Source organism: Tachypleus tridentatus, chromosome 10 (assembly GCF_004210375.1).
Source record: "Tachypleus tridentatus isolate NWPU-2018 chromosome 10, ASM421037v1, whole genome shotgun sequence".
Taxonomy (NCBI): domain Eukaryota; kingdom Metazoa; phylum Arthropoda; class Merostomata; order Xiphosura; family Limulidae; genus Tachypleus; species Tachypleus tridentatus.
Window position 1 is genome coordinate 64,384,333 of NC_134834.1, and position 15,488 is coordinate 64,399,820.

General features: G+C 33.0%; 1 protein-coding gene across 2 annotated transcripts in view; it reads right to left on the reverse strand.

Moving 5' to 3' along the window:
* The window catches only part of LOC143229454 (zinc finger MIZ domain-containing protein 1-like), a 177,362-nt gene extending 169,341 nt beyond the window's left edge, over positions 1–8,021 (reverse strand). For both annotated transcript variants that reach the window (XM_076461791.1, XM_076461789.1), the window contains exon 1: positions 7,820–8,021. The gene's annotated coding sequence lies outside the window, so the exon portion shown is untranslated. The remainder of the gene's footprint in view (positions 1–7,819) is intronic.
* Between the last annotated feature and the right edge of the window lie 7,467 nt (positions 8,022–15,488).

Sequence of the window (15,488 nt, forward strand, 5' to 3'; positions counted from 1 at the left end):
GGAGTTATTTCACCCAACGTTCGTTTTTGTCATCTTTTTACGCTGAGTGTCGTGATAGGCAAAAACATAATATTATTCAATATGATGTTGTAATATGTGAACAGTATAAAAATAAGTCGTTAATTAAAGGGTTAAAATTAATTTTCGTACACGTAAAATGAAACAAAAATTATATTAAATTATTTCAAATCTGACATCATTTAAAAAAAATTAAGGAACAGTCCGTATGATACTGAATAACAATATAGCTTACAAGGTAGATGTTCTGTAGTATATGTATACATGAAATAATGAATATCACGAGAAACAAGTCTTGCTCCAGGAATAAAATATTAAGAATGACGTCAGAGTCAAAAGAACAACTAGTGTCACCTGTTGACAAAAGTAAAATACAGGCGGGAAGAGGCATTTAAATGTGTGTTTTCTTATAGCAAAGCCACATCGAGCTATCTGCTGAGCCCACCGAGGGGAATCGAACCCCTGATTTTAGCATTGTAAAACCGTAGACTTACCGCTGTACTAGCGGGAGAACGGCATTTAAATACTTATTAGACATTTACAATGGATCTGGTGTCAAAGAAATGTTTTTAATCCCAGTGTTAACATTGAGAATTATTAAAATGAAATAATTCTTTGTTTACATTAATTATCTTCAAATTATTTAAACACTTTCCGGAATAGTGACCAGTTCCGGATGAAATTATTTATTTTAGTAATATATTTCAAAATACAGAATGTAGGCAAACAGTTACCAATACTAAAACTTAATATCTTTTAATGTGAGAAATAAAGTACATAATAATGATCTATGTACATTCACACTTTATTCTATATTAGCACTTGCTTCACGGACTTCTGTAAGCATCTATGCTATTCGTTTAACTTACCTAAGGACGCCCACTGGAAGTTATTTGTTATTTCATTGGTCAATTCTTCATTATTGAGAATAGTAGGCGGACTAGGTTGTAAATGTAATGTTTTTGTGTGCTGACAAACAACAGTTCAGCCCCAACAGTCTGAAGAATGAGGGTCGTGTCCAACCAGCCTTGTGGTTCAGAAGAACAGAGCCCAGTGCCTCACGAACACAAAATGCAAAATATTCCATTTTACTTCAAACAAAATAACAATAATTAAACGTACTTAAAACACCATCAGCTTCCTATTGGGGGAGAAAAATATTTCTCCAGCAAGTACACGTATGCGAGTCCAGTGACTGTTCTTTCTTGAGAAAATGAAATGATCATAGATCATGGAAAAGTGGTAAAAAAATAATTATTGCAGAAAAGAATAAAATATGAATTAAAGATGTTCAATCTATTTTCCTGACATGTCGAAATACAACAGTAAGAGGCACACCAATGTTGTTGTTTTTTACAACAGATAATATTTTTGCTGGATGGAGTGACAAGTAGTTTCGATGCGTTCCTTCAGATACGCAAACTTTGGACTTTACTTCGTGTACAAGGAAACCAACGTCTTCAATAAATCAAAGTAATTTCGACTTGTTCTTCTAATGTCAAAAACAAATCTGAACAGTAGTTGCATTTGTATTCAATAACAATAAGTTATTTTCGTACAAGATCAGACTTTTTGGGACACTCAATACTTAACGAACATGGTACTTATAATAAGCTTGCCCTTGTAATTCTCTTCGAGTTGCTACTACACCATCTGAAATTTTTAAAACATTTAGATCTGTTTTTGAAATTATAAACAATGTGATCTCTAGTATGTCAGTTTCTTGAAAAGCTCTTCTCACATTCATTCTTGAGGTTTGTTGAAAGATTAGTTATGAGACGGCAATATCTCTAGTTTTAACTGGAACGATCCAGTTTTCCAATTATGCCATGACATTGTGACATACAGATCCTATATCCTGAACTTTTTATGTCGTAGCTCAATTGCATTTGTTCAGTTGTGTCCATCTATGACATACTAACGGGATCTTACGAGATTAAAATACTTGTATTTTGTGTGCCATAGAATAGTTTGTGGATTTTGCAGGCCGGTCACCATTATGACATTATCTGTTGAGATAATTTTAATCTTAAATCAAAACTGGTGAAGTAGAATAAATTAATTGCTTTAGACAATGTCTCTCTCGCTTTTATTTAAAAATTATTAAGTTTTATAATATGTACGATAATTTGTAGACAATCTGTACTTAATTACGTAAACTACACTTCCTTTCTTCAAACATTCTAAGAAACGTATTGGTAGTTAATCTACTTATGCCATCTTGATCAGAATTCTAGATAAAGTAAATCAGAGACGAATAGGTAGTCAGCTAAATCATAATCAGAGACGAAAATGGTCTCCCGTGACTTCTTTAGAAGTGAGTAAACAAACATCTCTGACTAAATTAGAAACAAATAAAAACTAATAACTATGAAAATAAGGAACAAAGAATTGGCACTTATGGACTGACTTTTCAATAAATAAATAGCACCTGAGTCTAAATTACAAATGAAAAGACAACCATTTGGGACTAAAGATGAAAAGAGCAAATAAATTTCTGTGACTGAAACAAATAGTTATCAGTGACTAAATGTGAAACGAATAAAACAAATCTTCAGTGGCTAAAGTTAAAACGAGTAAAGATGTCTTTGCGACTAAAATAACCACTGTGACTAAATTTATAATAAATAAATAACCCCATGAATCTAAGTTGGAAACCTCTGTGACTAAGTTAGAAACGAGTGAACAGTTCTCTGTAAGTTTGTAACGAATAATGAGTCGTCACTTACTTAATTAACAATGATTGTTTGTTTGTTTTTGAATTTCGCGCAAAGCTACACGAGGGCTATCTGCACTAGCCGTCCCTGGTTTAGCAGTGCAAGACTAGAGGGAAGGTAGCTAGTCATCACCACCCACCGCTAATTCTTGGTCGACACTTTTACCAACGAATAATGAAATTGAATGTCATGAATGCAATATTATTATTTTACAAAAAAAAAAAAAATCAAACGGTAGTAATGTCCTAGTTAAAATTTAGTTTGATATATAATTTTCGATTTCTTACGAAATTTAAGAAGAGAACGTGCGATATTTTTTCCCTAATCGCTGCTGTCAGCTTTATTTGAAACGATTTGTTTGCTTGCGTTTGAATTTCCCACAAAGCTACCCGAGGGCTATTTGCGCTAGCCGTCCCTAATTTAGCAGTGTAAAACTAGAGGGAAGTAGATCATCACCACCCACCGCTAATTCTTGATCTACATTTTTACCAACGAATAATGGAATTGACCGTGACATTATAACACCCTCACGGCTGAAAGGGTGAGCATGTTTGGTGTGACGGGGATTCGAACTCGCGACCCTCAGATTACGAGTCGAGCGCCTTATTTACCTGGCCATGCCTAATTAACAACGAATAAATATTTCTCTGTAATTAAATTACAAACAAATAAACAGATTCATTATGACTAAATTGACTACAAGTACTAGTATTTTGTGTTTAATTGGAAACGGATAAATTATAACTTTGTGTTTAGATTAGCGACTAGTAAAGTGCTTCCAGAGACCGGATTAACAACGATTTCTGTGACCCTGACTTTCAGTTGCTCTATGGTTAAATGAAGTATTCAAAAGGTGCATTTTATAGCTTAGTAAAATCAGGATTAAAACTAATCTTTACATGTTTTAGTAAAACTGTAAAGACAATGCATCTTTAGGTGCACAGCTACACATTATTTCAAACTAAAGATAAGAAATTCATATTAGTAAACAAGAATTATCAGTTTTATGCTACAGCAACAGGTGTTACGTATTGGGAAGATTTTTGATATATACTTTATACAGAGTTATCAGTAATCACATGCTACAGACGTTAAAACTTTATAAAAACACGAGTTAAAATAATGGATTTATGAAAGTTTTTTGAGAACGATAATTACTTATAAGTTTGGTAGTTCTTTTAGAAATCCACGATTTTTTCAGATGTCGATTTTTTTTATCTTACAGGTTCCAAGCAAATCACTTTAATTTCCACTGTAGCTACTGTTTGGCGCATTAATCTCATCACAATTCAAAAGCCACGCGTTATACGTTTTTTGATTATCATGACTAGAAGCACGAGAAGAGAATATGTTTTAATTAATTAAAGATTCCCAGAAATATTGATCCCCCCCACAGTGGCATGTCTGCAAACATACAACGTTCGAAAATGGGTTTCAATAACCGTGGTGGGCAGAGCACAGATAGCCCATGGTGTAATTTTGTGCTTACATTCAAAGAAACAGAACTGTTGAATCACAATTGTCACGACACCTACACTCGTGGTACGGCATTAACATTCCAAATAAAGTACTACTGTTGTAATACACACCGCTCAGTTAAAGGACGCTTCATCAGTAAATGTTTTGATAACTATGATATGATAACATTATATCTAGAATGGTACCAGTAAACATATTTCTAAAAGGCAGAAAAAAGGGCTTAACATACGGTCACATTTTATGATATGCCTACTTATACACGTACATATGCTTGTGAGTTTCAACGTTTTGTACTTAAGAGTTTTCCTGGATCAAATCTAGCTTCTCTTGGAACTAAGACCATTAATTTAGCAACTCCTACTGAAACATTCATATCAGCCAAGCCAATTAGTTTTAAACTAGCTTTGTGACACAATGAAGAGATGGTCAATGATTTTATAGTCTCAACAATAAAACAACAACAATAAAACAATGACCGTGATGAAGGTTCATTTTCACTTTAAAAACAAACATTCAATTACATTTCGTAGTGTATGATTTATTTTTATTATCTCTCAGCACGTTGTTTAAGTGACCATTAAAAGTTACTTCCAACAGGAATTGTATACAAGAATAACTTAAGTTCTATGCTTCAGAATATGGACCATCTAGTTATTTAAACAAAGGAGGTAATATGACTGTACAGAGAGTAAAAGAATCTATGATGTTATATAAAAAGTGTGTAGGTACGTGCGTACAGAAGGGAATCGGTAATTACATAAAACATTGGTTATTACTTCTATTTGTAAGTTTTACGGATTCACGTAAAGAATTAATAGTTTGCGTTATAAATGAGGAAATGACAGAAATATACTGTTCGCATCGAAAATATATTAATCATAAAAGCATTATTAGTAAGCTTAACAGTAAGTCGAATTTTATTCCAAAGTAAAAAAAAACAAAACAAATCCAGATTAAGAACTTCAAACAGAATCTAGTTCTTACGAGAAAATAATATTTGTTGAAAACATGTTTTCTTATAAATTATTTTCGGTTGATGTTTCGGGAAAGTTCGTGACATAACATTGCTTACGGATAAACATTACATAAAAATATCCATATATCAATCCGGTTTATTAATCGTATACAAAGTGACTCTTACATATCCTGTTGTTTCACACCGTATTCAAGAATGTATATAACACCATTGTGGTATAAACCTGCAATTCATTGTATGGGTGAAACAAAATAGGGGGCATACGTCAACTTTACTAGAGTTACTAAAGGCAAATCAAATTCTGAGGAGAATGTAGTGTTACAATAGGTAGTTTGAAACTTATTAACCTAAAGTGATCAAATACATCAAACCTTACTGGAGTTAAAAAAAATTGAGGTAAATGTAGTGTAATAATAGGTACCTTGAATCTAATTAATTTAAAGTAGCTGCATATATTTGCATTTCAAACAGCAGTTACTACATATAATACGTATTCAGTTCTAAACGTAAAAACTTCCACGGTATGAATACTTTTTTCTTTCTGGTTCGTACATAGAAAAGATCAAGTTAAAGTAATAAAACCGAAATGAACAGGTATATATATACATTATTCACTACTGCTTGTGGATTTTAACACGTGCCATTACTTGGCAAACATGAAATGTTGGTTATGTAAACGCGTTTAAATATCGCATGTTATGTAGTGTCCGAACATTCGTATATACAGGACCAACAACTTAATTTTTTTCCATCATTGTTTCACTGTCATAACAGAAATAATGTATTTTTTTACTCTTTGCCACCTGCTGTGAAATGTGTTCAAACATGTGCAACCGTAGCAGACTTCGACCTGTTTGATTTACCCGGTAAGATAACGATTAAAAAAAAATTCACTTTCTGAAGGCCTGAGTCTGATAGATGAGCAGTCGAAGGGTTATATATCTGATCGACGCTGATTTTCAAGCTTATATACATAAAAGATGCGTACTTGCTAGAGCACATATGAAAGATATGTATTTACATATATATTGCGTCATCAGTTTTTGCATATAAAAACATACGGAAGAGAGCGTTAGGAATGAATACTGTTTTATCAGATTCCCCGTACAGAAATATTCCAATCTTTTGTAATAACTTAATTAAAATTTTATATATATTCTTGAAAGTAGATACTTCCTCCCGCGAAACGTTCTCGGCTTCACAAATTCAACTTGAACAAGTTATAGTATATTTGCAAAATATCAAACTAACAACTATAGCGCTATATGGGCAAATAAAACGCATTAGTTAAATAATTTGTATTAAATTTTTAATCTCAGTAGTCGGTATGGCCTATCTTAAAAATTCACATATTAGTTGTAATTTTGTATTTTTTACACTATATTTCAAATTACATATATCTGTGATAAATAACATTAAGTACACAATACATTACTGCATACGTAACTGGATCTACATTGCAAAAGAAATTATTAGTTTTCAAAGATTGTAATCCAGAGACAGAATAACCAAAGGAAACATGTTTTCCTTTGCCGAACTGAGCCATAAAAGTAATTATATATATATAAGATAAACGAACACTAAATAATACAACTGGTTTTCTGGTCGCTAATGCATATTCAGATTTAAAAAAAAAACACGAGATTTTCTGTTGGTTAATTCGTATTTATATTGATAAAACTAGATTTTCTGGTAGTAAATGCATGTTAATATTTGTATAACAAACTTTTAACTGATTCCTAATTAGGTTATAACAAAATTTTTAGGTAGCTAATTCATGTTCAGGTTAATAAAACAATGTACTTCACGTTCAGATTAATTAAACAGGATTTTCTAGCCGTTAATTCATGTTCAGTTTAATAAAACAGGATTTTCTACTTACTTATTCGTGTTCAAGTGCACAAAACGTGGTTTGTTAATAATTAAATCGTGCTTAGTTATGTGTTTTTCAGACAACATAACCTCGATCAAATAATCTTAAAGGCCTAAATGTTGTTAAAATATCTAAAAGGAAAAATAGGTCTGTGTTTAATATGGAGGCTAAGAGACCTTCATCAAGATGGTTTAAAAGATTTTTTTTTGTATTTCATCTGGATGTATGTTCTAAACACCTTTCAGGACAGTATTCTAAGTGCTTTTCATGACACGTGTTCTAAGTGCCTTTACGATCAACACCAACAGAATTCCGAAGTTTCTGTATGTTATGACAATTCTTTGTTAACGTTGACTGTCTCAGGACCTTGTGCTTCTGTTGTAACTGTTAAATAAGTGACCATGACGTTAATAAACCTGAAATTATGTTACAACACAAAAATGCTATAGTCACCCACAGTACATGGTACGTTTTTGTATTTTAGTAACACCATGCGTAAGAATCGAGTAAAATTACCAATAAATGTTCAAATTCGGTAATATCAAGCGTTTGTGTCAACGTTAATATTCATAGCCACAAATATAAATATGCTAGCATGTTTTAATTAGTGTGCATTCATCAGTGAATCAACTGCTGAGCTCTGAACCACAACTGCTCGCATGTAGTGATAAGTTTCACTGAATGGATTATTACGCGTGACATTGGATATCAACTACAATAAAAGGTGTATGGGAAGCAGTAACACTGTACACTTACCCGTTGTTTCTAGAACAATCCAGTCTGATATACACGTGTAACTTGCAAACAAGCTTGCAGGAACTTTGGCCTGTATAGCAGGTGGGCGCCTCTTCAACGATGTCAATTACTTAATGACCTGCCAATTGAATTTCCGCACTTTAATGCTTACAAAGTCAATGATAACACGGCTGCCGCACGGTTCACGAGGCTTTGTAGGGACGCTCAAGTGCACATGTTTTTATCTACTTGCGCTTAGTTTCACAAACACACACACATACACAAATACACCTCGGGAGTAGACAGTGCTGAGAGCTCCAACCAGGGTGAGTCGATTTCATCATAAGAGGTGGCTGTGCCAGCACCAATGGGATATATTGAGCTTTTTTATATCAATTACAAGCTATTGGTGTGTTATTTCATGTCAACAAACTTTGAGTTCTGTTCGCTATAAGGCTGAAATTAACGAGCAATAATAAACAAAGAAAACATTCTTGTGTTAAGACGAACGACGTAAAAAAGAAATTTTGCTTCAGTTTAGTCACGATCAAAAACGCAAGTTTAATGCTAGTCAACTTGTTCGACTTTGGAAACGTAATTGGAATTTTCCACAAGGATTTTTAAGTCACCAGAAATATATCAGAGACACAATCATTACTAATTTTCCTCTGCTATCTTGTTTCACTTTAACGTGCATAAACTAAGGTTTCAAATGTTTTAAAACATTTTGTTTTCAGAAAGATATATATATTCAACATAATGAACATTCACCCCAAAATTTGATGCTTATGATTTAGTTAGTGAATGTTCACCTTATTGTTTGATTGTATAACCTTTCTGAGGTGAACATTCATGGCATTGCTGAGTGTTTAAAGTTTTTATAATGAATATCATAATTGTTGCTTCACTAAGTTTCTGGATAAATATTCACATTGTTTCTTGACTAAAGTTTCTGTAATAAATTTTCACATTGTTTCTTGACTAAAGTTTTTGGAATAAATATTCACATTGTTTCTTGACTAAAGTTTCTATAATGAATATTCTCACTGTTGCTTGACTAAGTTTTTAGAATAAATATTCACATTGTTTCTTGACTAAAGTTTCTATAATGAATATTCTCACTGTTGCTTGACTAAGTTTTTGGAATAAATATTCACATTGTTGCTTGTTGTCAACTGAGTTCTGATTTGTACGCTTAAACTGCTGATTCATTTCTATTCTCTCTATAAAGGATATTTACTTTGTTACTTGACATATATTATACGCTTTCCGGATTAACCATTCACACTTAATGACTGGCTTGACGTTTACGGTATCTGCAATCAACATTATCGTTGTTGTAAACTATCATTTCAAGTGTGATCATGAAAATTAATGTCGATGCTATTTTTATATATTATTATAATAATGTCGGTCAAAGAATTCGTGTAGTTTTTGAAATTTCCGACTTGTTATATTTGGCATTTTTGTTGTTTTCTGCGTTGTAATTATCTGGTAAATTCATCTTTTGTGTATGCTTTTATTTATTTATGTAGCGACCATGAGTTTCCGAATGGGAAGTAACAAATATTTATTCTGAGAGAAAATGCTTTAAAGTTACCTGTGACAGATTAACTTTCACATAAGAGTAAATTATTCGCATAAAATGAGCAATAGTGCTCTGAGAAATGTATTAAAATAATACAAGTTACAATTCTTTATAATAGGATAAAAGCATATTCATGTGTTTAGAAGTTTGGTCTTTCTCTTGCCAAATGGTCGAATCACACGTATGATACGTAAGTTCACGTATTTACCTGTTAATGATTGTGTCTCTGTTATAAAACAGTTGCTCCTGATTATTAGAACGACTTGTTAGTATAAAGCTAACGCTAGGCTACAGAGTAAACTACACACAAGGTATCCTTGTGGTGTTGTTCTTTAGAGAGAGACATAAGCAGCTAGGTTAGCTCTGCAATAACAAGAGACTTGCTGAATATGCCTGGCAGGAAGTGGGGTGTTGAAAGGGTTAACCTGCATTATAGAAGTGACAGACAGACGTCTGTGAATTAAAACATGCTTTACTTCTCTCTGCCTGCTATACGAATACACTTATCAGAAAAAAGCTACAATCGTGACGTAACTTACAAATTCTTCATTATATAGGAAATAAGTGCAATACTCTTAAACTTCTATCTACATTATATGTGATTCATTTCTGGCTGGAGTGAAACTTAAACTATATATAAATTCCGTCAAGGCTAAGATAACACTAGGACAGGTAGCAATAAACATAATCTAAATTCAGTGGCGGATTTAAAGTTGTGTGGTTCCATGAGCTAATGATTTTTTGGGTCCTACCTTCCATATAATTTTACATGGAATAAAATTAAGATCATAGGCTCTGGGGCTGAGTCCACTCTAGCCCCTATCCTAAATACTCCATTGACTATACTACAAAATGATCACTCTGTATTCCCATGAGAAGATCAGGACATAAAGAAACACAACAATGAAAAAACATAAACAATATAAAACTGGAAAAAACAGTTTTAAAATGCTTATTTAGAGTGTAGTGCCGTACAAAGTAAGTTATGTAATTATAATTAAATTAGACTATTGTAAAAACAGACTTATAGTAGGGTAAAACTGATGTGTAAGAACATTTTTTTTATAATTTTGCTCAAAGTTACACGAATTAGCCGTATCGAATTTAGCACTATAAGGCTAGAGGGAAAGTAGCTAGTCATCATCACCCACCGCCAACTCTTGGGCTACTCTTTTTTACCAAAGAATGATGGGATTGACCGTCACTTATAATGCCCCACCCACGATTGAAAGACCGTGCATGTTTGTTATGACGGGTATTCCAACCCATGACCCTCAGATTAAGTGTCGAGAGCTCTATCCATCTGGCTTGTGTAAGAATATCACATCTCAACTAGTTTGAAACACATAACGAAAATACAACTTCTACTGAAAAAAAAAAGGTCTTTATGGCATTATAGTACAAATCACAAAATTAAAACCACAAGTTTATTTTGAAAAAATCTAAGCCAACACAATACTTTAATCTTACGACTATTATACCAATATGTTATAAAGTGTATCAGAGTTACATACCTCTTTGAAATTCTGTGGAGATACGGAGTCTATATTTCTATGTTTTCTCAAAATATCTTTGCTGGGTTTAACAATTCATGTACATTATACAGGTATCACTGGTTTCCTCAGTGTCGGTTGTAGTTATCTTGCCCTGGGAAACTGTGGGATATATAATTATGCCATCCCCTTAAACATAAGAAAAAAAATATCACTGATTGAGAGTTTCTTGATGGGACAGCGGCAGTTCTTCTAACTTACAATGCTAAAATCTGGGGTTCGACTCCTCACAGTGGCCACAGCAGATAGTCCAATGTGGCTTTGCTTTCAAACAATCAAAACAAAAACATACTCACTAATTTGCCTTAAAGCGACTTTTGATTTCTTAGTAAATAGAAACATTGTCAGCTCTCTATATGGTTTTAAACTGAAAATGGTAACATAAATTAAGTTTGTATGAACTGCTAGGTTACAAAGGAGAAATGATGGCAGACAGTTACTATAGTTTGTACACCTATGCGGCAATCAAACACGGAACCGTTCACAATTTAGAGAACGTTTTACCAAAAACAAAACCTAACATTCTCATCGACAAAACAATCAGGCGGGAAATGTTCACGGATCTGCACTACAATAAAAACGTGATTGAATTTCATCACGTGCGACTAGTGTTGTGATAATTAGGCCACTAGTATCTCTACATTGGTCAGGCTTTGCTAAGTACAAAACAACACACAAGCGATTGACTAGCTATGATATTATTATTATGATTGTACAAAATAGACCTTATCACCCAAAACAAGCTAGAAAGCTGAAGCAATTACCAAATAAAGGGGAATGTACCCGAAAAGAAATCCCGCTTGTTGTATCAGAGCATGTGTGTTACGTTTGGTTCCTCTGACTCATGAGCTGGAGTTGAACACAGTTTCAAGGGGAACACCTCTCGGATCAAAAAAGGAGACAGGAACACAAACTCGCGATGTTAGAATTAGATTCAACAACTACAAAAAACTCACTTATGATTTTGTTCGTTTGTTTGAAGTTAACCAGAAAAAGTAAACAATGGGATATATGTGCTTTACCTATCACGAGTATCGAAACCTAGGTTTTCAGCGTTGTAAATTCGCAGACATACTGCTGTATCACTGAAAACCTCTTAGTAGGAGAGAAGTTAGGAGGATAATACCCTGAGGCCACTCTGAATTTGCGTACTAAGTTTGGTCCTACTAGGTCCAAAACTGTTGGAACTTTTTGCAGTGAAACAAACACACAGAGTAAATTAATACGGGCTTATAAACTGTATTTGAAAATATTAATTATTCTCATAAAGTTAGTTTTCTTTAATCGTAATTTTGAGCATTTGAAAAATAAGATTAAGTTCATGAAATATTTGTTATTAAGTTTATAAAATATTTTGTTATTGTTCAACATGTTTATCTCAGTTTGGCTGGAACTTAGGTAAACATGTTTGTATTTGTTGGATATTTGAATTTTGGAGTTTGAAATTGATTTTTGTTTTAGCAAAATACTATATAACAAGTTATCTGAGTTCTGTTGGCCACAGGGAATCGAATCCTGGTTTTTAGAGTTGTACTTCTGTAAAATCCTTTGGTGGATTCGAAATCGATTTAATTTAAATTGGAGTTAAACGGAAAAGTATAATTTCTCTATATTTTGTTATTCAGTGCATGATTTATAATACCACATCACCACGATTAGTTTTATTTATAAGTTCTTCGTAAACATTTTATTCGGTTCATCGAACAAAAGTAACTTATAACACCATAACATTTACTTTATCTAAGTAACTGATTAACCATTCCGCACACACGAATAAAAATGCTAGTTTTAAAATTCATCTCATCATAATTGAATTAAGTTGTAAATTTAATACTTTACGCATATATAAATATAATAGTGATAAAAAACTTGAATTTGAACTGAATTTTATTCGAAGTATTTTTAGTTAAACTTTTAAATTATTCGTATTTTAACTGAATTGTATTCGAAGTGTTTTAATAAAGACTTCTAAACCTGTTTCATAACGTGTCACTGTTCAGAAGATTTATATATATGTGTGTGTGTATGTGTGCATATATATATATATATACACACACACGTACTATTGGAAATAATTATGGATAGAGTCAAATGTGTATAGAATGCGAATATTATAAGATTGCTCCTTTCTATTTTATGAAAATAAGCTGCTCCAGAATACAGTCACGTTGTGATAGCTCACACAATTTTTGTCTGTCATTCAAACGATCAAACATGATGTCTAGAAAAGTACAGGCAGTTGAACTATGCCCAACAGCAGTGTGGTGAATGCACTCATGGCTCTCAATACAGAAATGTCTCATGAAAAACGTGTAAAAGTCAAAGTTTAAGCGACAGGTTGAGACAGATTTTATTATTTTTGTGGAATCACTGAAGACGATATATGATACTAGTATTGTTCATAACAACAGTTGTCGAGGTAAAATACCTAAACTGTTTAAAACCGATGTAAGTAACTCGAGCCCTTTTACTTGATACATGAAAATACAAAACAAATTTTGCCAGTGACTTAGTTGTTTAGATACAAACGTAGCGTACAAAACAGTAAGACAGACTTTAGCGTAAAGTAGCCTCAATGTTTAATTGTTTAGACTTCAGAAGAAGTGAGAACGCTGAGTTTAGAATCATACTTCAAACAATGGGATAATGAAGCAAAAAAAGGATTTTATTTACAAATGAATCTGAGTTCAAATTGTTTGGTAACCATTAGTGATATTTGTTTCTATGGCAGCATCACGGTCAACGCACAATATCTACATCTAGAGGTAACTGAAGGCCGACGGAATGCTTTTAATAACGTCTTGGCTGCACGTAGTCGTGATATTAATATTATTAAGTTTGCACTAGCTTCTATTAAAGGTCAAATATCAATCGAAAAACTTGGTAAAAGTCTTAGGAGTAATGGCAGAATTATATATATATACATAACATACGTTGATAAAAATATGGTAACATAGAAACAATGTGTATTGTTTTATTCAAAAGAAATACTGGTACATTTTATAAATCTTTTGGTTCCCTTTTGTTTTTTTCGTTATAATGTATTGTATTAATAATAAACTGGCCATTTAGTTCAGTTGCTCATTGTATACCATTGTGGATCCGGTTTATTACTCGAGTATTTTATAATTATTTATAATATTTATATATAGTTGTATGTGGTTTGTATTTCATTTATTTGTATTCCTTTCACATGCATGCATACAACCGAGAACATACAACCCCGTTTTATGTTTAACTCATTTTAAACTTTCTGTAGTTTTTTATTTATAACTTAACACAAAATTCTGAAATTCTTTTTCTTTAAATTAGATCTCTATGGTAAATGAAATATAATCTCAAACTTGCAAATGTCAAACTTTTTAAAACATTCTATTTTTAACTTATATTAATATTATAAAGGTAACAATGTATGCAAAACATGTTTGTTTAGACCGTTATTAGACCAGGCATGGCCAGATGGTTAAGGCACTCGACTTATAATCTGAGGGTCGCGGGTTCGAATCTCCGTCATACCGAACACGCTCGCCTTTTCAGCCGTAGGGGCATTATAATGTGACGGTCAATCCCACCATTCGTTGAGGAAAGAGTAGCCCAAGAGTTGGCGGTGGGTGGCGATGACTGGCTGTTTTACACTTCTAAATTAGGGACGGCTGTCGCAGATAACCCTTATGTAGCTATGCGTAAAATTCAAAACAAACCAAATAGACCAGTATTTAAAGTTTGTAGCGAATTTTTTTAAACAGCCAAGTGTTATTTATGAATTTTGCTGCCCAACATGCAGAGGCGCTTGTTTTGGCTCGATTGTTAGAAGACTGGGTGATCATGAGAACCTCTAATTCTAGATCAAGGGTAATTCAAACATTGTGTGACAGTTACTAAATAAATAAGATGCGACCTCAACTCTCAATATGTTCAAAGATATCAGTGAAGCTGAAAACAAGATTATGTACTACGTGTTAAAGAGAACCTTCAAAATAAGCCCAGCAATGCACTCTTACTCGCAATTTCCTCAATTGAATTTTGCATAAAAATGTTTGATTTTATTATCATTTAAATTGTTTGCTTGTTAAGCAGGAAACTACATAATACTCAGCCTACCATGAATATCGAAACCCGATATTTAGTCTTATAAGCCCTCAAACGTACCGCTGAGCACCGTTAAGATAATGGTATAAATATCAAACTCATATGTATGTTCATGCTACAGAATGTAGGTATTAGTTTTACAATCATACGTTGTCTTAGAATTTTGTAAGTTTTGGACCACTGCTCTCTTTTCTTTTTGTGTTGGAAGAACGAGGTACCGTTTTGCATGGTGCTTTTAAGAAAGGATTAGACAAGATCTGATTCTAACTAAGCCTGCCGAACAATGAATTGAAAAGTCCGAGGTTCGAGACGTGATATACCGCTTATCAAGTTCTATGTTTTCAGCACATAACGCTAAAAACTGGGTTTAGGTGCCTATGATTGGTACATCACAGATGTAGTCCATTGCGCATCTTTGTGTGTAACAACAAAGAAACAAATAAATTTAGTTTTAGGGGCA